Here is a 23872-nt window from a genome sequence, read left to right on the forward strand (position 1 = left end):
AGAGAGCGAGAGAGAGAGAAGAATGCATGAGGAATTCAGGTGACCAAGAAATCCCAAACAATAAGCCACAAGTTATCAACACACATGTTTTTCAGAGCCTGTCACATACTTCACCTTCCCAAATGAGATATTCAGTTAAAGAACCATGCTCTCCCTCCGTTCCTTCATAAACTGTACATTATATCCAAATGATTTGCTACTGTGGTGTCTCAATACACCAAATTGCTAAGTCAGTGAAAAAAGATGTGGAGTTACATCTGTGCACAGGAAATTATGCATAAGTCACAAGCTACTACATTTATATGTGTACTGTGGCCTGAGAGCAAATGTTACTAATGGGTACAACCTTATACAGGAGCATTACTGTTTTTTCAACCAACGTTTAGTGACTTCTGTGTATCCAGCCCTGTGCTAGGAGCCGGAGTTGCAGGAATGGAAATAAGACATATGCCTGCCATCATGAAGATTACAAAACAGCAGGCTTTGGGGATGTGTAGAGAAGAAGATAAGTCATAACGAAACATTAGCGATCATACTATGGGGGAAAAACAAGGAGCTGAGCTAGTGGCAGAGGGTACCCACTCTAAACAGGTGGTCAGAAAAGTTCTTTCTGAGGAGGTAGTAGTGCCAGAGGACAAAAATTTTTTACTACTTTCCATTCAGGTGAAGGTTTCAGGCCCTGGCATTGTTTGAGAGAGAAAATGACTTCCTCACCACCCACTCTTCCCTCAAGCCTTTGGAGAAAGGAGGTCAGAACAGCGAAGCTTCCTCCACCAGGAAATCTGATACTAAATGACCTCTCTCCAGATACAAGGGTAAAATTGTTTGATAAAATTATTAACAATAAAAATATCTCCTCAAAATAGATTTGCCCAAAATGATTCTCTACGTATTGATTTGATTTTTTAACAGGAATCATAATTTGTGTGCCAAGTAGTGTCAAATAATCTTTAATTGTATTGGGAGGAAATGACTGAATTCATCGGTGATGGAAAGAACTCTTTTGACCCCCATTTAGTCAATAAATATCTATTGAGCATCTACTATGTGTCAGAGAGTACGCCAAGTATGTAGAGTACACAGGAAAAAAGTGATGAGCCCTTCTTCCGAGAGGTATGCACCCTCGTGGCAAAAACTGGTCTACTCATTAACTGATTTCATCAATTCAACAAATATTTAGTAAGCACCTGTTATGCACCAGACTTGATTCTAGACCATAAAATACAGCAGTGACTGAGACTGTCCAAATCCCTGTATCATGGCATTTACTTGTTAATCAAGGTCTACACAGAGAGTGAGAAATAAATGAGCTAGAAATTCAGATACAGAAAATACAGAAAAGTGCCGTGATGAAAATAAAAAAGAATGATGTGATGGTGAATGTGGATGGAGTTGCCACTTTAGACTGAGTGAGAAGGGAAGATATCCCTGAATAGGTAACAACTGAGCGGACACCCAGTGAAGAATGAAGTCAATCCCAAATCCTAGGGTGGTACATTCTATACATCAGGTGGATAGGAGGGCAGAAAGAAAGAAGGGAGGATATCAAGTGGGGGAAACAGTGTATACAATGACACGAACATATGAAATAACAAGATGTGTTCTGGGAACCACCAGCGGGAATTGAGAGCCAACTATGGAATGGTGAGCCTTGCATATCAGGCAAAGAAGTTATATGCTTGGTGCTGGGGAGCCCCTGACCCAAGAGTTTCACAGTGGCTCTCTTGACTTGTCAACCTGTCCGCTGGTTTTCCGAGATGGCTCTAGGTAGGCTGACCAATTCCTCATGCCAATCTTCCCTACTATCATGTATGCTTTCTTCCTAACTATCATGTCACATATATATCTTCAAATTAGCACTTTTGCACTAAATTGTGACTATCTGCTTCTATATCTATTTCTCCACTAGATTTTGAGTTCTTTGAGGTTAGGGACAATACCCATTTAATTCTGCATGCCCAATACCTGGCACAACATTCGGTACATAATATAAACTCAGCAAATTTTAATGGGAGGTGGATAGATAAATAAACGGGTGGTTGAAAGTTCATAAAATGTTTGAATATTTCCAGGACCGAAATCAAGATGTTAGCACTGTAGCATGAGCAAATAGCATTTAGATGAGGTGCACAGCAGTTGTTTCTCTGATATTTTCCCGGGAGTTTCTGATGTTTTTTAATTCCATGGGTTTAGGATTAACTGCTCAGCTCCACCCAGTCTTGTGATGCTGCCTACATTTAGAGCTTTCTCACTAGTTTTTGACCAAGCTCACTGTTGTTTTTCTCTAGCCTGACCACTAGCTCCCTCTAGAGGAAAGTCAGGAATTGTACTTCGCTTGAATCATCGTGCCGATTTTGACCTTTTATAGAAGCTAATCAGAACGTGTCTGGCAACAATTCAATGACTGGTTTGATTCCACGTACTATCCTTCAGGAGGGATCATTTAGCAATCTGTAACACATCATTGTGTTACATACAGATTACTGGTCATCTCTCAGAGTGCCCCTCTCCTGCAGATAATTCAGATATGAGGGAGAGGCAGAGGCAGAGAGGGAGAGGGAGAAGGAGAGAAGCAGAGACAATCAAGGATGGAGGAAGAAAGAGATGGATAGAGGAAAGAGCAAAGGATAAAAGAGATTGTATTTCCTTGTCCAGAAGACATAAATTTATGTTCCCATGTTCATATTTAGAAATGAGTGCCCATGACAGTGTTATATAATGTGTATGTGGCAAGGTTTCCAGATCACAGGTCTGAGGAATAAACCCACAGAGAATCTGGATATGTCACGTTGGCTACAACCGGACAGACCAGGAAAGATGGCACAGTGCACTTCAGAGAAGAGGCAACACTTGAAGAAGTGGACAGCAGTCCCTAAAGTTCCGATTCCAAATTAGTCTTGAGTAATGGCTATCTTTTCTCTCTGATAGGGACTGGATGGAAGAAGTCGAGATAGGAAAGAAATATACTCTCAGGAGAGAGATAATTAGGTACCAACCTATTTGTGGAATATCAGTTGGAGGTTGAGAGTAAGGAAAAACTTGGTGTGTGACCCTGAGCAGTATTTAACAAAACTGTCTTTGTGTTTCCGCCCAGCCTCCAGGAACTGATGATGGGTTCCCAGGGAAATAAAAGACCAAATAAGATGGAAAAATGGTGTAACACGTGCAACTTAGAAATATAAGAGGTCAAAGCCATTCTACTTGTAGCTTAATAGCCTGGTGTAACATGGGAGAAAAGGAATGTCTGCTTCATCAGGTAAAAAACAACCTGAGGTTAAGAGAAGAATGTAGGCGATGGTCAATAAAAGTTCATTTTCTTCTTCCCTTCTTCCCTGCCTCATCGCCATCTAGAGGCTGGAGTAACCACACACACACACACACACACACACACCCCTCCTCAGGAACAAGACCCTGAAATGAGCAACTACAGCATCTTTGGCCTCACAGACACAAACCTGACCAGTGGTGACCTTTTCTTGATTGCTTCCTTGAAATAAAGTTTATTTTGGCCAAATGATTATATGAATGAAAGAAATAATAACTGAATTTGTGAATTTCTATCTGTTCAAATCTGTACTTGATACTCTAAGACATCTTATTCATTTCATCCTCAGCACACCTCCAGAGAGGAATTCTTATCTCCCTTTATAGACAAGGAAACTGATGCTTATGGAAGTAAGCAGCTTGCTTAGGATCATAACATGGGAACTACAGAGTTGAGATTTAAACCCAGATGATATGATTTTAAGTCCATTTTCTTTTCCTATACAATAAAGCCTCAAGTTATAGCTTATCTCACTCAGTCACAGCATCAATCCTACTCGTTAAAATATAAATTTGGTTGCAAGAGGTGTCAGGCACTGTTGGATAGGTAACCTAAGATCCATTCCTAAAGACCTGAACACTCACCGTCTCAGATTCTTTGAAGCCAGGAATGGCCAGATGCCTGGGTTTTAGCCAACTGATTTGTGTAAGATGAAGTTTGTTGGAGTATCTGGAAAGCTCCGCTGTATGATAAAAGAAGCATACATCTCTAGCACTACACCTGCCCTTCTACTTTCTACGTATCACCTCCTTCCCTGCCTCATCTCCATCTAGAGGCTAGAGTAACCATACACACACACACACACACACACACACACACAGTCACATCTTGTGACTGTCAGGAAAAGGTAAAGAAAATCATGGAGATGCTGCCCCTGACATCAAGCTGCACAAACAAGTGTAGCCAACTACATTCTGACTCCTCGATATGTGAGAAAAACAAAGTATTTGTTAGACCTTATTCTTGTAATTATAGGTAAAAAAAAAAAACAGACGCAGGAGAATATCTAAAACACTGGCTCTAAAGTATCCAGATTAGTGAGATAACAGAGAAAAACAACTTTAATTTTATAATAATAGATATCTATCCTTACGTGAAAAACACATTTTCAAAGTCATAATTTCCTGCTCTGAAAAAAAAAGATCAAACATCATCCATGTTTAAGTGATCCTAAATTCTGAATAGTATGAATGACAAAAAAAATTTTATGAAAATGGAATTAAGATAAAGACAGTTACTCTGATTTTTCTGAACAGTATCTAACACATAGTTGATGCTCAATAAGGCTGAGTGCTTAAAATTATGTATCTTATTAGCAACCCATCTCAGTGCTATCATTTGGGAAAGTTCTTTCTCTCACAAATCAATATTATGAAGAATCAGGTAGCAGGTGGAGGATGTAAAAATGAATCATTTTTCAATAACTTCTTTCAGTGTGGAAGGCTTCATATGTCTAGACATATTTTGCTATTGAATCCCACACTGATATTTAAGGGGTTGTTTCTCCCCATTGCATGCGAAATTACCCTAATTAGAGCAAAGCATTTTGCCCACACGCTGTCTATCCTGAGCAGAGAGTGAAGTCCGTCTGTGCCCCTTCCTATAGCTCCAGCCAGGAGAGCCAACACCCGTCTCGGTCATCAGGTATGGACTGAGCAATAAGATGCTTTCTCTCCAGTTTGATGACGAACGTAGTAAGTTCTTTTATTTTTAGCATTGACTGGAAAAGTTGTCAATTTCCCACAGGGCATTTCATTAAAAGTTTAATCTACTACTTAGTAATAAAAATGCGGAGACCAACAAATAACAAAGCTTTGACTTAACAATTAATATCTAGGGGAGACAAGAATTTGAAAGCACTTTCATGTTCTGGCTTCTTGATCATTCGTAGATTATCAGGCGTCCTTGATTTGCAGACTTACATTCATGTCTTGTGTGAGAAATTTTCAGAAAGATAAACCCAGCAGGAGAAGAAAGCTCAGATGCATAATCGTAGCAGGGACACACCTGGATCTGAGAGGAGAAAAGGGAAAAAAGAAAGAACAAAGGGCTCCAGAAGACCGACTGGCCTGCATGGGGACAGTCACCTGGGTAGGAGCAATAATACTGGCTCAGATCAAATGAGTTCTGAAAATTATTTCAAGGGTGTTTGATAGAGCTCATGAGATGTTCCCCAATACACAAGCTCATTATTCTGATATGTGCGAGAAGATAATGTTCACCAACAAACAGGGAGGAATTCCATCTTAAAGTTTCAACAGGTCACAGCATTGCTATTGCACACCTGCTCCCAGTATCACGTTGCTGCTCTCCATCTCACTCCATTTAACTTCCTCTTGGTCCACACTTGCAATTACTTCAAGTAAGGATAGAACGTTACTCCGGGTTGTTTGTAGGTGAATAGTCAGTCTTACCTTTCCCATGTTGCCTCATGGGATTAGGCAATTAGATACTCTGACTTGCCTAAACGGTAACCCACGGCTCCACTCCCTCCTTCCCCAACCAAATCATTGCTTCGCTCTCTTTGGAGACAACGTTATTTTAAGGACTCTGTTGGCCAAGAGGGTGGCATCTTAGCGTGCAACTGCATTTAAATCCGGTCTAGTCCACACTGGAATAATGGGACGTGTTCAGGACTCAGTATCACAGGCCATGGATCTAAATCCCAGCTCTGAAATTAACAGGTGTATGAGTACAGGGAAAGTACTTCACCTCCTTGAGCCTCAGACTCCCTTTTAAAACTGGGGTCTTGATACCTAACTCACAGGACCACTGAAAGGTAGAATGGGATGGTTGGTGGGAAAGTGCCTGGCTGATAGTTAGGTCCCAAATAACCTTTCACTGGATCTGAACTGTTTATGGAAAGCAAAAAACACGAACCCAGGAACTTCCTGATACCCAGGAACTTAAGTGTGCCATGCGTGAGAATACAGATTCTTTTATGTTTATATATGCATTGCTACAAAAAAAATAATAATAATCCACCTCACAAATGCCACACATCCACCTAACAGCATTGGAATGACTGACAGATAGCAGTGACCTTCTCCCAGGAAATCACAGATTTTCAAAACAAGCACTTTTTAAAATTACATAAGTATGCAGTATGAATCAGAAAAGCATGACGCTGTGTTTGCTTGTTTGATCAACATTTCATTTCCTGTAGTTTCCATCTTTTTACTGCTGGCCTGCTATCTCCCTCAATAGGAAAAGAAGGCTACTGGGATGTTATAATCGTCTGCTTAAGGTTCTTTGGCAGATCACATGTTTTACTTAATTAAATAATGTCCCAATTAATTGATTTGTTTGTAGACATTCTTAATTTAGTAAACGCTGAGCAGAATGCTAAAAATACCATTATATTTCTGACAGAGGCACCACTAAAGTCTGATAATTGATTGCTTTGCCGTTTTTTCTGATGGCCTGAAAAGCTTTTAAAGCTAAATTCTGTAATCATGTTCATCTTTGGAAATTAGTTTTGTGAAACCACACATTTAGTTCTTGCTGAGAAATCTCATTTTAGTCATTTTAACATAATTTATAATGCATAAACTAAATTAGCTTTTGTAGCTAAGCCAGCACATTTTTCTTTAATTTTTATCTCATCCTAATATATTTTTGACCTTGAAAACTGTTAATGTCTGTTGGATATTGAAGCCTCTGAACAAAGAAAATCATTTCCATTCCATCACTATGGTTACACTTTCTTCGCTCTCCAGCACTGAACAGCACTGAAAGTGTTGAATCTGGATTCCTCAGGAGGGCAAGGGGAACTTCACGTAGTATCATTTAGTCCTGATTAAATAAACACATATACATAATGGAACCCAGGAAAGTAGCAAATTGCTTCACTCTGTTTACACTGCATATGATATGACTAATGGTAAGGGACAATATATCACCTGGTGGTATTCGCTTCAGGTTCTGTTGTGTGTGGTTTCTCCCCAGGCAGTCATACATACGTATTCGTCTCAAAAAACACAGTCAAAATGCCAAGCAGCTCCTAACACCTCCGGTCCTCCTGAAGTCAAAGCAGTTTCATCCCTTTCGAGCAACAGAGAACTTCGAGTGTGAATCATACAGTTCCCTGTCCACCAGAGACGCGTTTCAAATGTGCTGGCGACATGTCTCTCACCATCCTAAAATGGCTTTGGCTGCCCTACAAAGGCAAGATAGGAAACTGGTCATTCAAACAAATGCTATTCTTGCTGCCTGTGATAGAAAAAAAAATACTCTTTTTACGGAGGACACCATTTGGTAAAACATTGCTTGAATTTCTTTTATTACACGGCTGATTCATCATGTTAACTACAATAGGTTTTCTGTTTTTTTCTTCTTAGGAGTTCATGTATCAACGGCATCTTGCAGAGAACTCTTGGCAATAGTCAGTACCTTCAAGTGGCTGTAAGGGCTCAAAAGAGTATATCCAATCAGTGTTGTGGCAAATTAAATCCACATAAGCTGAAATGGAATGTCTCATTCCTAAAATTCATATGCGAACAGATTTCCAGCTACCTTGACTGGGTTGTGCAAAAGCAATGCAGAGCTATTAATTTCAGCAGCAAATGATTTTTAAAAGTGGGGATGGGAGGAAACACTTGGTGATATGCTGGAACTCAGGTAGAAACGAAATCTGCATCTTTAATAGCTTTTGGGTACAGGGACCACCGTAATCACCCCTGCGGCCTGGCATAGGGCTTGCCCATACTGAACATGCAATAAATGTTAGCGGCATGGAAGAATAGGTAGATGGATGAACGGCCCACTGTTTTATAAGATCTAAAGATTCTCTGATGGCGGGACACAGCACACGGACACTCGGATAGAGGAAAGGCAGAAGTCTTTGTGACTTAGGGTTCCAAATGAGAGAAGGCTGTCAGGCGGGGTTGCACCCACGACAAGGTAACAGCAAGCTGGGGCTAGCAGGGGCAGCTTATGGATGGCAAACGGAATGGGGTTCCATCCAGGCGCCCTGGACTCCTGTGGATTGGCTAATTTGAATAGCTCTGCAGGCTCCAGGGCAGAGGGGTTGGTGGCCTGGTACCCGGCCCCTGGGTCATTAGGGTTGGTGCATAATGGCCTAGAGGCCCTGAAGTGTGAAGACCTGATAGGGGAAGTGACTGGGGTATAGACTTAATCAGCTGCTCAAGGAGGGGGTCTGACTTGCCTGTAGCCAGGGCCTCAAAACTGGATCAAGACAGTTTTGTTTTTTTTTTTTAAGAAAACTCTTTATACCCACCTGTCCATAGAAGGAGAGAATTCAGTCGAAATTCAGAAAAGCATTACATGTCATTCAAAAGCAACTAAAATGTCAATAAAGTGTCACAGGGAGTGTTTAACAAAAGCTAACCAGACCCTTACTTGCACTAACTATAAACATAATTACTAAATAATTTATTGTAAATCTCTTAGCAGGGTGGTCAAGTGTTCATAACTTAGTTTTGGTGGGTAAAAGACCAAAAAAGATTAACAAGGCAGCTCACAAACACTTTGCATATTTTTATAGCCTCAAATGTTTTCCTATACTGTGCCAGGGTCAACTCTGTACATGGGCTGGAACGTGTGTATTTTTAAAGCAAATGTAGCAGGGACTGTCCAAGTTCAGGAGGGACGGCCATTCTATAGCATGCTGTGTCAGAGGCAGAAATCACAAGCCAGCTTTGGCAGGCCGAATAATAATCCCCCAGAGATGCCCCGGCCCTAATCCCAAGTGAGTATGTTATGTTACATGACAAGGGAGATTAAGGTTACAGCTGGAATTAAGATTGCTCATCAACTGACTTGAAAATATGTTATCCAGGTGGGCCCAATGTAATCACAAGGGTTCTTAAAAGCTGGCAAGGGAGACAGAAGGGAAAGTCAAAGAGATGGGAGGGGAGAAGGGCTTCACCCACCATTTCTGGCTTGGAAGAGTGAGGTGGGAGGAGCCAAGACCTAAGGAGTGTGGGCAGCCTATAGATGCTGAAAAGGCAAGGGAACGAGTTCTCCCCTCCTGCCTTCAGAAAGGACCAGTGCCCTGTAGACGCCTTGATTTTAGCCCAGTGAGACTCATGCTGGACTTCTAACCTACAGAACTATAAGATAATACATTGGTGGGTTTTGAACCCACCATATTTGTGATAGTTTTTTTTATAGCAGCAAATATGAAACTAATGACCAAACTCCCAAAGCATAAAATCATTGCTTCTTTTCTTCCAGATTTTCTTCACCCACAGTTTTGTTTACTGATGAAGCAAACTCTCAATGATCTGTCCAGGGTAAGCTAACTTTTGCTTTCGTTGAAATATCTGCATGTTTCATATATAATTCAGGACAACCTCATTCTGAAAGCATTTTCTGTTAATGTACCATCTTTCATTCAAAACTATCAACTCTCTTTGGATATTTATAGTTAAAAATAAAATCTAAACCTATTTTGATTTTGTAGAAGGTGACACTGGAAGAGAAGAAGCTGGCCTCTCAGACCACAGTAAATAGTGTGAGGCCTTCCAGTGCCAGATAATATTCAAGGAAGAGAGCCATATATTCTATTAAAGTAGTAATTATTTTACTTTCCTTCTTCATATCCATTCTTGTATACTCAAAAGAATACACCTCACACTAATCGCCCTAGTTAGATATGGAAGATACCGGAATTTGCACCATGTTTTGAAGGGAACACATTGAACAGCGGAAGCCAAAGTGGTTTCAAGGTCAGTGTTAAAGAGTTTGACAGGACAGGACGGTGGCTAGAAAAATGCAAGGTGGCTGAGTTGTAGCATGGATCCTTCATGGGCAGGCATTATTCTAAGCTGCTTATCACAGTTTATGGGTAGATATCAAGAGGTGCATAATCTAGAGAGCAGATCACGAAGTGGACGGTGAGATCAAAGCGAATGTCAATCCCAGCTTCGCTACCCAGTACCAGTGGGCCGTTTTCAGGTAACCTCCCTCTGTTTTTGTACGACCTCTCCCTGTTTTCGTGTGACCTTCCTTTGTTTCAACAGCTAAATCAAAATGCTTCTGTATCTTTCAGGGACACCCTATTCCTTTTACTTCCCATTTGTTTCCCTTAATGGAGTTTTGATTTTTTGATCTATCTCTTCTTTTTCCCTTTCTGAGTTCAGAAAGCTTGGGTATCTGATTTCCCTCTCCTTTTTCTCTCTTATCTTGCCAATCTGGTTTTTAAATATCCCTTTTAGTCAAGGGTCTTTCCGTTTTTATATTGGGCTTGTCTTACATCCCCTTCTCTTGAGAGGAAAGTTCTTTAAAGATTCACTTTGTAACTGTTGTTTACATTTGTTGTTGTTTTTAATAACAAAACTTTTGTATCTCAGAAGAAATAGTGATAATAAAATCTCCAGAGGCAAATTTGCTCCCTCTTTCAGCATCTTTTCATTGAATGCCACCTCACTTCATGATAAACTTCAAGGAGGAAATACAAGAAGATGAATAAGGCAGTCATTACCCTCAAGAAATTCACCCAGTAGGAAAGAAGAAAACAACTCTCTTACAGAAAATAACTCAAGGAATGTGATGACCGATTCCCGAAGGACCTAACATACAGACTCTGTGATGCTCTGCCCCTCCTTTCTCACCAACATTCCTGAACATTCACAATAGTGCATCTCAGCCCAAACCCCCTCAACCTAAGAGGCATCCATTCCACTAGTATCCCACACATACCTGAGCTTCGAATACGTCATCAGAAAGGAGAACAGGGAGGGGCGCCTGGCTGGCTCAGTCGGTGGAGCATGTGACTCTTGATCTCGGGGTCGTGAGTTTGAGCCCCATGCTAGGGGTGGAGAGTGCTTAAAAATTAAATCTTAAAAAAAAAAATTAAAAAAGAGAACAGGTATTACTAAAGCACACTAAGTACTCTTGAGGCCATTCTTGGTACACTCACAGTGCCAAAACACCCTTTGAAGTCACTGAAAATTAGCCCAGGAAAGACACAAACAGGTTGAAACACGGAAACAAGTGAATTCTAACTACCTGGAACCTTCAATTAATAAAGAAACTTATTTTGCTCCACACTGAAAAAAAAAAAAATTTCTAAGCAAATCTCCGAGAATCATTTATATCCTTCTCATCCTGAAGTAAAAGCCTTTTCCTCACTTTCTCCTATCATCTCAAGGCCGTCATCAGTGCCTCTCTTTATCTCACACTGCTCTTTCAATCAAGTCACTAACTGATGCTGATTCTACCTGAGAAATGTCCAAATCTATCCTCTCCTTTAAATTACTAAGCACAGGGGCGCCTGGGTGGCTCAGTTGGTTAAGCGACTGCCTTCAGCTCAGGTCATGATCCCAGGGTCCTGGGATCGAGTCCCGCATCGGGCTCCCTGCTCCGCGGGGAGCCTGCTTCTCCCTCTCCCACTCCCCCTGCTTGTGTTCCCTCTCTCGCTGTGTCTCTCTTTGTCAAATAAATAAATAAAATCTTTAAAAAAAATAAATAAATAAATAAATAAATTACTAAGCACAGTTTCATTTGTCAGCTATAATACAATTTTTTCATTATCTTGTTGGTGGCCATTTGGATTGTTTCAGTTTGGGGCATTCATTAATAGAGCGGCAATGAATATTTGTATAAAAATCTTTTGTGGACATATGTTTTCATTTGTCTTGGTTAAATACTTATAGTGGAATTATTTGGTCATAAGGTTGAAGCATGTTTTAATTTATAAGAAACAGCCAGTTTCCAAATTGGTTGTACCATTCTGTACTCCTGCCAGCAATGGAAGAGGATTCTAATTGCTTCACATGCTGGCCAACATTTAGTGTTGTCAGGCTTTTTAAATTTAAGCCATCCCAGAAGTATAATGATATTTTCATACTAATTTGCATTGCCCTGATGAATAATAATGTGAAAATTTTCAAATGTTTATTGGCCATTTATATATCTTCCTTGGGTCAAAAATCACATTGACTATATAACCGTTTGTCTATTTCTAAACTCTCTGTTCTGTTTCATAAACCTTAAAGATCTATTGGTAGGCACCATCACACTTTCTTCATTAGTTTAACTTCATGATAGGTTCTGAGATCAGGTAGTATATATCTTTTAACTTGTTTCTCCTCTTCAAGATCCTTCCTCCCTCCTTCCCTCCCTTCCTCCTTTTCTTTCTCTTTTTTCTTTCTCTCTTTCTTTCCTATTCTAGGTCCTTTGTATTTCCAAATAATCTTAGAATCAGCTTGCCAATTTTTAGAAGAAAAAAAGCCTTGGGATTTTGAGATAACACTGAAAATCTCTAGAAAAATTTAGGGAATTTTACATCTTACATTAAATTTACATTAACGTAATTAATCCTCCAATTCATGTCTATCATTTATTTATTCTCTTATGTAGATCTTTAGTTTTGCTCAGTAATTTTTTTAGTTTTCAATGAGGAGTTCTTGCACATACTTACATTTAATTTTTAATGTTTTGATGCTATTGCAAGCAGTGGGTGTTTTAAATAGTTTCTATTTAAAATTATGTGTTGCTATTACATATAATGCAATTAATTTCTCTAGATTAACGCCATATTCTGTGGCCTTGCTAAAGTCATATGTTGGTTCTAGGATCTTTTTTGATAAATCCCATAAAATTTTCTATGTATACATTTTTTTTAAAAAAAGATTTATTTATTTGAGAGAGAGAGAGAGAGTGCAGGAGCAGAGGGAGAGGAAGAAGCAGACTCCCTGCTAAGCAGGGAGCCTGATGTGGGGCTCAATCCCAGGACCCTGGGATCATGACCTGAGCTGAAGGCAGACACTTAACCAACTGAGCCACCCAGGCACCCCTCTGTGTATATATTTATATTGCCATTTTTCCTTTTGTATGTTTATTTTTGCTTTATTACACTAGCCATTACTTTGAGCACAAGGTTGAATAGAATAGCCTTTTTGTCTTGTTCCAAAATCATAGGGAAAACAATCAGTCCTTCACCTTTAAATATGTTAGCTGTAGCTTTTATCAGATTGAGAGACCCCTTATTATTCCTGCTTTGCTGAGTTTTTATTATAAATGGGTGTTGAATTTTGTATTTTTCTGCATTTTAATCACAGAATTTTTCTTCTTTAATCTGTTAATGTGATATATTACTTTGATTTCATTAATTTTGTTAAATTGATTTAAATAATTGATTTTCAAATGTTGAAACAACCTTGCATTCATTTGTGAGATAAATCCCACTTTATCATATATATTATCTGAATATGTATTTCCAGATTCGATTTCTAATATTTTGTTGTAATTTCTGCATTCAATTTCTAATATTTTGTTAAAATTCTGCATATACATATATGTTAATGCATGATAATGGACTGTGACATCAAGGCTATGTTCACCTCATAAAGTTGAGTAGCAGTTCCAACTCCTTTTTCTAAACAACTTTTTGTAAAACTGGCAATATTTCTTTCTTAAATATAAGTTAACGTCTTCCAGTTAAAAATTCCAGTGCATCTGGAATTACAGGAAAATCTTAAATTATAAATTTAACTTATTTAAATTCAACACAGCTGTAGTGTTATTGTTTTTTCCTTTCATGGCATAAATATAGTATTTTCTTACTAATTTTTAATGTCCACAGCATCTGTAGTGATGGCCCCTTCTACGTTTCTGATATTGGTAATTTGTAATTTCTATTTTCTTTTGTAATTTTTATCAGTACAGGGTGGCTCAGTCGGTTAAGCATCTGACTCTTGATTTTGGCTCAAGTCATGATCTCAGGGTCATAGGGTCGAGCCCTGTGTCAGGCTCCACCCTCAGTGGAGAGTTCACTTGAGATTTCTCTCCTCTCCCTCTCCCTTTGCCCCTCCCCCAGCTCTCTCTAAGTAAATAAATCTCTAAAACAAACAAAAAAAATAAAGACAATTTTTATCACTATAGCTGGGGGCAACTGTTCTCAACTAGGATTCCACAAAAGAATTAAGCCCTAATGCTCTGAAGTATCTATTGTATAAAATGAAATAAACTTTTCTTTTGATCTAAAAGAGTATTGGCTATGTAACTTAATTAGAATAACAGAGAAAATGGTCCAATAATATTCTTTAAGTCTAATTCTCTTGCAGAACCCCAGTTGAGAAAGATAAATTCTCAATTTTAGTCATCTTTTCTGATAATCAATTTTTTGTTTCACTGATTTGTTCTATTATCTGCTCATTTTCTGTTTCATTAATTTCTATTATTTCCTTCTTTCTGTGCACTTTGGGTATAATTTCCTTTGCTTTTTCTATCTTCCTAAGGTACAAATATGGGCGGTTGATTTAAAACCATTCTTCTGGGGCACCTGGGTGGCCCAGTCGGTTAAGTGTCTGCCTTCGGCTTGGGTCATGATTCCAGGACCCCTGCTCAGCGGGGAGTCTGCTTCTCCCTCTCCCTCTGCTGCTTCCCCTGCTTGTGCTCTTTCTCTAATAAATAAAAAAAACAAACAAAAAAACCCACAACAACCATTCTTCCTTTTAATATAAGATTAGCCATTATAAATTTCCATCTAAACAATGTTTTACCTCCACCCCACAAATTTGATATTTTGTTTTTATTACCATTTAGTAAAATAGTTCTTAATTACCTTTGTAATTCTTTTTATTTGGTGAATATATTATTTAGAAGTATTTCTTACTCCAAATATTTGAGAATTATGTCAATATTTTGTTATTGATTTCTAATTTAATTCTTTATGGAAAGTATGCTTAAAGATTTCAATAATGTTAAATTTATAAACACACTTTGATGGTCCAGCAAATAGTCTCCCTTGATAAATATCCCATGTACCCTTGAAAAGAAAGTGTCCTACAATTGTTGAATAGTGTGCTATAATTATCTTTTAGGTCAACTTGGCTGATAGCAGTGTTTAAATCTATATCTTTACAGCTTTTAGTCTATTTGTCAAACCAGTTACTGAGAGCAGAAGTGTTAAAATGTCCAACTCTGATAATGGATATATCTCTTTTTGCTTTCAGTCCTATCACTTTTTGATTTATATGTTTTGAGGCTCTGTTATAGGTAAACTCACATTTAAGACTGTTTTGTCTTCTTAATGAATAATAATTAATTATTTATATCATTATGAAATCTTCCTCTTTATCTCTGGTAAATACTCCTTTCCTTGAACCCTACTTTGCCTATCCTTGACACAATTACTGCATCTTTACTATGATCAATGATTTTTTTCTCTTTTAACCCATCTATGTCTTCGTGTTTAAAGTGCATCTCACGTAACTTATTAGAATGGCTGAAATAAAAAATAGTGACAACATTAAATGTTGGCAAAGATGCAGAAAAACTGGATCACTCATACACTGTTAGTGAGATTATAAATGATAAAGCTACTCTGGAAAAGAATTTGACTGTTTCTTATAAAACTAAACATGTAACTCCCCTAGAACCCAGCAGTTGTACCCTTGGGCATTTATCCCAGAGAAATGAAAACTTATATACACACAAAAACTCTGTACACAAATGTTCACAGATTTATTTGTAATAGCCAAAAGGAGGAGACAATCCGGAGGTCCTTCAATGAATGAACAGTGAAATAAACAGTGATACATCCACATCATGGAATACTACTCAGTAATAAAAGGAATAAACTATCAATACATGCAACAACTTAAATGTATCTCCAGGGAATTATATTGAATGAAAAAAGCCAATCCCCAAAGATTGACAACTGTATAATTTCATTTATTACATTCTGGCAATGACAAAATCATAGAGAATAGATTAGTGGTTGCTAGGGGTCAGGGATGGGGGCTGGGAGGTGGGTGTGGCCAAAAAAAAAGCAACAAGTCCGCTAATTTCAAGCTCTGTGTTATTTCTGGGTCTGTTGCTATTGACTCATTTTTCTCCTGGTTAAGTGCCACATTTTCCTACTCCCTCACATGTCTTCAAACATATTATGTATACTCAATTATGGATTCTATGCTGTTATATAAGTCTGAATTTTAAGACTGTTGTGTTTTGCTCTGGCAGGCACTTAATTTATTGACAGGTCAGCTTTATCCTATCAAGGCTTGGTTTTAAGCTTTTTTATGATGACTCTAGTGTAGCCTCTCTTCTAGAGCTAGAGTAACCTTACTCTTAAGATATACATTTTCTGGGGTCTCAATTGAACGTCCAGGGTGCTTATGAAGTCCCTCCATGTTGGATGGTTGTAACTCCATCTTCCTCTCTTGTGCAACCTCCAAGATTTTGTTCAGTTCACAGTTATCCAATAGCTAGCTGTTCTCTGTCTAATCTTACTGAATCTTGATCTGTGCATACACAGCTTTCTATTCACCCAAAACCCCCAGGGGACCCTGATGCAGATTTCTGAAGCCATCTTATGTGCGCATCTGCCTGCTCCTCAGTAACCTGACCTGTAACTTCCTGCGACATCAGCAGCCCGCAAACTCTATTCTCTCCTGCCTTCACCCAGTGAAACCACTACCTTAAAAAGAAACACACTTAAAAACAAAAAGTAGGCTCAACTTGTTTTTAATTGGGCTTCACTTACTTGTGCTTAAGTCTGAATGGTGGTCTCAGGTAGAAAGCTGTAGTGAAATACGGTGTTTTCCTGATCTCACGCATCACAGCCCCGTGCTCTCTGTTGTCCAATGTGTGAAAACAGTTTATTCATATACTTTGTCCAGCTTTACAGCTCTTCATAGCAGAAAGGTTCAGTTCCATGACCATTTTCCACAAAGGCTGCTACTGCATCTACACTTAAAGATGATGCTTTATTTCATTCTCATAATAACTCCATGAAATAAATACTCTTAAACCATTTCCTGGCTAAGAAGGAGGACCAAACTTAGATAAGTTAAACACTTTCTGTTATTCTTTAAGCCCCTCAAGGGTAAGAGCAAATTTTATTCACTCTGTTCTTTATCGCACTTTACTCGGTCCTTTGTACACAACAGATGCTCGATAAATAAACTAACATTTTGGTAGGTGCTATTTTCAACATTACACACATGAAAAACCTAAATCTCAAATTGGGGAAAGAGGAAGAAACAGAGCTTGGATTTGCAAACTGCAGATCACAGGCCCCAAGTGACCCACATGTCCTTTTTAAATAAAGTTTTATTGGAACACACCCATACTCATTCTTCTACAATTGTCTCTGGCTGCTTTCATGCTATGATGACTAACTTGAGTACTTAGGCCTGCAAAGCCTAAAATATTTACTATCTGGTCTTGGGCAGAAGTTTGCCAGCCCCTGATTTAGTGTCTCTTACATGCCAGGCAATCTGCTCAGCACTGTTACATACTTTTCACCTCATTAAATTTCCCAGCCGTGTTGTGGAATAATAAATAATGCCACTACCCAGATGTGGACTCTGAGACCCAGAAAGGTAACTTGTCCCAGGTTTGATGGCTCATGAGTGGCAGAGCACATATTTGAATTCTGATTTGTCAGACTCTGAGACCTATGCTTTTTTTTACTTCTAACAGTCAGAGAAACTTGACAAGAAATGGAAGATGCTAAACGGGAGGGCCCTTTTTGCGATTTGCATATCATCACATATGGGCAAGTGGGACTAAAGCTAAAGTAAGCTGAAGAGCTGGCTTTATATCCTATAATAAAAATAGTTAATACCATTACTGTAAGAAGTGCTTTATATGTTAACCCCTGTACTAAGAATTATGTGCACGTGGGGTGTGTGATACATATGTTGTGTGTGTGTGTGTATATGTATATATATATGTATCACACAAATATATAGGTATATATATGTAAAAGATATACATGTGTGCGTATATATAATTTGGTTTTAATTTTCATATTCTATGAGGATGTCATTTTAGGTACAGAAAGAAATGCTGAGTAGGTTTATATTACAACATGGTAACTGGTAAATCAAGTGTTCAACTTGGTTTTCTAACTCACTAGTGCTCTGTGTATACCTGCTTTCCATTCTTTCTCAACTCCCTCCTAGGTTTTCATCACCTCAAACACCACCACAGGGCATGAGGAAGGAGAATGTCTTACAGGTCCTCTCTGGTCACACAAAGTACCAAAGGCCCACTTGTCAACAGCACTTCTGGGCTTCCTTGGCAATCTTCCAGTCCTCATTCCCAGCCCTTTCAAGATGTGATGCGTTTCCCCCCCCCCCTCTTTTTAAGTGCTTTAAGCTCTGAGCCATCATCATTTAATTTTAGATTATCTTCTGATTTCCTACGTGGGCCGAGAATGAGAGTAGTCTGGGGAAAAATGGTAGTGACAATAAATGAGAAGGGAAGCATTTGTGAAAATCTTTTTCTTCTTTTCAAGAAGAACTGTAATAGTGTTTTGTATCAACATGACTCCTGCCTTCAGCTGTAACAAAGTTAGAGAAAATGTTGGTGCTATAAATTGAGAGTTCAGGAGGTAACTCTATTGACCCAGTCTTTTCAATGGGATTGGTATTATAGGTTTCCCGCATAGAAACCAGTGCAGAAATATTTCTAAAGTAATTTCGTCTTTGCCAGTAGCCCTTTCCTCCCTCCTTATGCCTCTTCTCTTCCCCAAGGTGTTCCTAAGTTCTTCGATCTCCTGGTGTCTTCTGTTCATGCTCTCCTTCCAAACCTCCGCAACTTCCTGTGGTGCCCGAGATCAAATTGCTCAGGGGGCAGAGGTAGGGACATAACTTACCATTTGCCAAATTGGGTTTTCTTATAACTGGTTCAAAAGAGAGCTTTCTCATAATAGACACACCTAAATGTTATACAGACACAGGGAATGTCAAATCTACAGGACAACTAAGAGTCTGATGAAATAGAAGATGCCATGTCTATAGACCATTTTCTTAGAGTTTTGTTTATGGAAAGATAAAGGGATACAGGTCACAGCTACCCTCATGGGTGCTCCCGGTAGGTTGTTATTTTTAGAGATGTTCCAAAGGTAAGAAAGAGCAGAGAGTAAGCATGTAAAACCTGAATGCAAATGTGACATCTTCTACAGCCAGCCAGAAAACTCGGGGTGCTTTAGGATTGTGCAGTCATTTCTCCAATAACAGACACCACACTACATTCTATCCCAAAGGGAGCAGGATTGGGACTGACAGCCGAGGGGAAACCAAGGAGCCGAAAAATCACAGCAAAGGAGAAGCGAACCACTAAGTGGGACAACAATCCCCCAGGGGCTAGGAAGCTGGCCACCATTTCAACTACATCTTCACCAAAAGTTTTTAATTGAGTCAACTGAGAATTTTCTTTTTTCCTTGTGGGGATACATCCTTGATTTTCTAATAGCAGTTAACAAGAACAATTGGGTTCATTTTAGAACCAACAGCTGGAACACACCAGTTCCATAAAGTGAGAGCTAACTGTCCTTCCAATTTAAGTCATCATGTAGAAGCTTCCACCATGGCCTTTGGATTATGCCTATCCTGAATCAGCTCACTCTCTTTCAGCTTGCCCATTTCCATAAATGCCATCTTCCCTGTCATCCAAACCTTAACTTTGCTTCCCCTCTGTCCTTCATGTCCCGAAATCCAGTCCACTGGCGGATGCTGCCCTTACTGACAGCATCGGCAGCTGACTGGGGTCACCTAGAGAAGCAGCAGGGGTCAAAGACGATTCCAACGTCATCAGTTGGAACCACCACCATTTCTCTGCTCCCTGCCTGAAACCCCAGTGAAAGAGGTAGGGAAAAAAGATTAAATGAGTACACCATGCTCTTCTTCACTGCAGGTACCCGCCTTAGCTTGTTGGGTCTGAGCTGGACAAAGGGAAAGAAATGAGATTGGAATCTGAGACTTACATGGGCTGGGCTTTGTCCTGACTAAAAAGGCCTAAAAAGCAATGGAATCCTCTTAAAATGTTAATAGAGGACAAGAATGGAGTAAATTGGCAGAGCGTTTTTATATGGTGACTGAAAAACAAGAAGGCCTTCCCAGCCTTGTACTCCACTGAATTCAGACTTATAAACAGATTACACTGTTTTTGTAACTTAATTTACATAGCCAAGACCCAGGCCAAGGCTAGTGAAGAAAACATATTTTTTGGAATCACAGAGGTCCTGCTTCAAATCTCTGTCACTTAATACGTGGGTGAAATGGATTACTGCACATCTCTCGAGTATGTTTTTGCATCTATCAAATGACTACAGCATCCACCTTCTGCACAATCATCCCATGTGGATGACTCGGGATAACGCATAGCCAGTGACTAGCACAATACTGGACACAATAAGCCCTCAACAAATCATTCTATTGTTATCATATTTGATTACCTGTAATGTCTGTTTCTTTCATTCCCATCAATTCAAATGCTATGGCTCTTCTTCAGGTTCCACCTCTTTATGAATCCATCCCTAACTATATTTGAGAGTTTCGTTCAAGTATTTGAAAGTGACTGTCAGGAGAAAAAAAAAAAAAAGTGGACATTCTGGATAGCTCTCACAGGGCAATTTTACACAGAAATAAAAAGAAACAGATTTTAAGTTCAGTATCTGAAACAGGTTTCCAACAATTTAAGCTAATCGATAACAGATTAGAAACCATGAACTCAATCTCCACAAATAGGGATACTGCTGAATGCTGCCACATAACAGCATATATAAGCTTTGGTAGCTGATCGATGGATGGAGGTTTAAATCCCAAGTCCACCACTTCCTGGCAGCAAGAACCCTGGCCAAGTTGTGTTACGTCTCTGAGTCTGTTCCTTCAGTGTGAAAACAGGTCTTTTTTTTTTTTTTTTAAAGATTTATTTATTTATTTGAGAGAGTGAGAATGAGAGAGAGAGAGTACATGACGGGGGGAGGGTTAGAGGGAGAAGCAGGCTCCTCGCTGAGCAGGGAGCCCAATGCGGGACTCGATCCAGGGACTCCAGGATCATGACCTGAGCCGAAGGCAGTCACTTAACCAACTGAGCCACCCAGGCGCCCCGAAAACAGGTCTTAATAAAACCTATGGTGTCGGGGTTGTTCTCAAGATTAAGTGTTCTAAGAATCTCCACCACCAAAACAAAACACTGTCGTGGCCTCCCTGGGTACCGAGGTAACAAAGATAAGGACTGAGAGCTGTCGGACTCATACAGCCTGAGGAAGGTGGGGAGGCATCATGGTGCCTACCAGGACCACAGAAGATGGCAAGACAATGGCCAAAGCCAGACCAGAAAACGGTATTTTTGACACAACCTCTTAAAGACAAAAATCTCTTCTTACACACGCGAAGATTTCATGATATCCTCGAATAGTAGCCCCCACTACAATAATATCCCACATCCAATGGCTGGAGAACAGGGGCGCTTTTCGGAAAGAAGGAGATGACATTATGCAAATGGGAGTTTGCTTCCTTTCCAGATGTTCTAGATGTTATGAAAAGTTCTGGGAAGATTCGGGTGCTGTGTACCGGTTATTTGGAAATAACAGTGCTCTCTGCAACTTCTCTTATCAATATGTCAAAGTGATGACCAATTTTACCAAAACCCTACATATTTTTTCAACCTTTATTGAGATATAATTGACATCCAGCATTGTGCAAATTTGAGGTATATGATGTGTTGATTTGATACACTTCTATAATGCAAAATAATTACCCCCATAGCGTTCGCTAACACCTTCATCATGTCACCTAATTATCATTTCTTTTTTGCGGTGAGAACATTTAAGACTACTATTTTAGCAACTTTCAAGTAAATAATAAGAGTATTATTACCTATAATCACTATGCTGTACATTAGATCCCAGAACTTATTCATCTTATAACTGGAAGTTAGTACTTTTTGACCAACATCTCCCCTTTTCCCCCACCCCAGCCCCTGTTAACTACTATTCTAGTGTCTGTTTCCATGAGTTCAGCTTTTCTTAGGTTCCACATATAAGTGATATCACACAGTATTTGTCTTTACCTCTCTGATTTATTTCACTTAGCATAATGTCTTCAGGGTCTCACATGTTCTTACAAATGGCAGAATGTACTTCTTTCTCACGGCTAAATAATATTCCATATATTGGGCTGTTTCCCTATTTTGGCTACCATGAATAATGCTGCAATGAACCTGTGGTGCAGGTATCTCTTCTAACTTCTGTTTTCATTTCTGTTGGATGTATACCCAGAAGTGGAATTACCGGGTCATGTGGTATGTCTATTTTTAATTTCTTGAGAAATGTCTCTACTGTTTTCCACAGTGGCCACACCAATTTACATCCCCACCAACAGTGCACAATGCCTTGTTTTTCTCCACATTTTCCCCAGTATTTGTTATTTCTTTTCTAATTGATCACAGATCACAGCCATTTTAACAGGTATGAGGGGATTGATTCCTTGTTGGTTATGGTCTATGGTATTTTGCAATAGCAGCCCAAGCAGGTTAAGCCAGTCCTCCTGGGACTCCTCAGTAAGATGATTTACATTTCTGCTGTGAACTCCTATGATGGTGTGACAGTCCTCAGCGTAAGGGAGTCCCTTACCTTGGTAGTGGCCTGGTCACTAATGGAAAAACCAAGCTAAAGTTTTCTTTTTGCAGTTGTGCTTTTATGAATTATTTAACTGGGCTTTGTCCCTCCCTCTATTTAATTGCACTCACAGAGAAGTACGGACTGTTGGCATTAAGAACCCTCTAGAAGACAAAGCAGTTGATTATTCTTATCATCAAAGTAGGCTCTCATACTGGTGCGGTAAGAAGCACTGCACAGAAATAGCTTGTTGGCAGAATTACATTCTCAAGGGCAAATATCTTCAAGCCATCCTTGACTCTCTAGAGCAGAAAGGCAACCGCGTACAATGTTGAGGCATGGGGAAAATGTTGCACTGAAGGCAGAAGGAGCTCATGTGAAATTGTGAGTGGCCTTCCATAACGCCCATCAAAGAAAAGATTCACTCTCCCTCTCTCTCCCTCTGCTTGTGCTCTGTCAAATAAATAAAATCTTAAAAAAAAAAAAAAAAAAAAAGGGACGCCTGGGTGGCTCAGTCGGTTAGGCACTACCTTCGGCCCGGGTCACGATCCCGGGGTCCTGGGATCGAGTCCCGCATCGGGCTCCTTGCTCAGCGGGCAGCCTGCTTCTCCCTCTCTCTCCCTCTGCTTGTGCTCTCTCTGTCAAATAAATAAAATCTTTAAAAAAAAAAAAAAAAAAGAAAAGAAAAGATTCACAATTATTCACTTTCCTTTCCAGCGATGGTAGGACTACTATCCCCAGGTAAGCCCTGTCCTCTTCCTGGCTTATTAACTGATGGTTTGAATGAACACTATCTTTTTACCTACTTGCCTTTGCAAGTAGGGTTCCTTGTCAGGAAGTCCTCCTCCCCAAGCTAAACCACCTAGATCAAGAAACAGAACATTACCAGCCCCCTGGTACTCTCTCGCATAAGTCAAACGTGAAGCTCCCCTGACTTCTAACATCACAGATCAACTTTCTAATACATGAAAAAAATTTGTATAAATTCTTTTGTGTAAGTCTTCTTTCCCTCAACATTCTGTTTGTGAACTTCATCCATGCTGTTGTGTATAACTACAGTGTATTCATTTTCCTTGCTGCATAGTATTCCACTGTGTAAACACCATGTACAATCTACTTAACCATTCTACTACTCATGAATATTTTGGATAAATACAAAGAAAGCTATACCTAGTGAATCATAATAAAACTGCTGAGAAGATCAAAGATATCTATTAAAAATT

The sequence above is a fragment of the Leptonychotes weddellii genome, chromosome 14 (assembly GCF_054177405.1).
Source record: "Leptonychotes weddellii isolate Sample4059 chromosome 14, ASM5417740v2, whole genome shotgun sequence".
NCBI classification, from domain to species: Eukaryota; Metazoa; Chordata; class Mammalia; order Carnivora; family Phocidae; genus Leptonychotes; species Leptonychotes weddellii.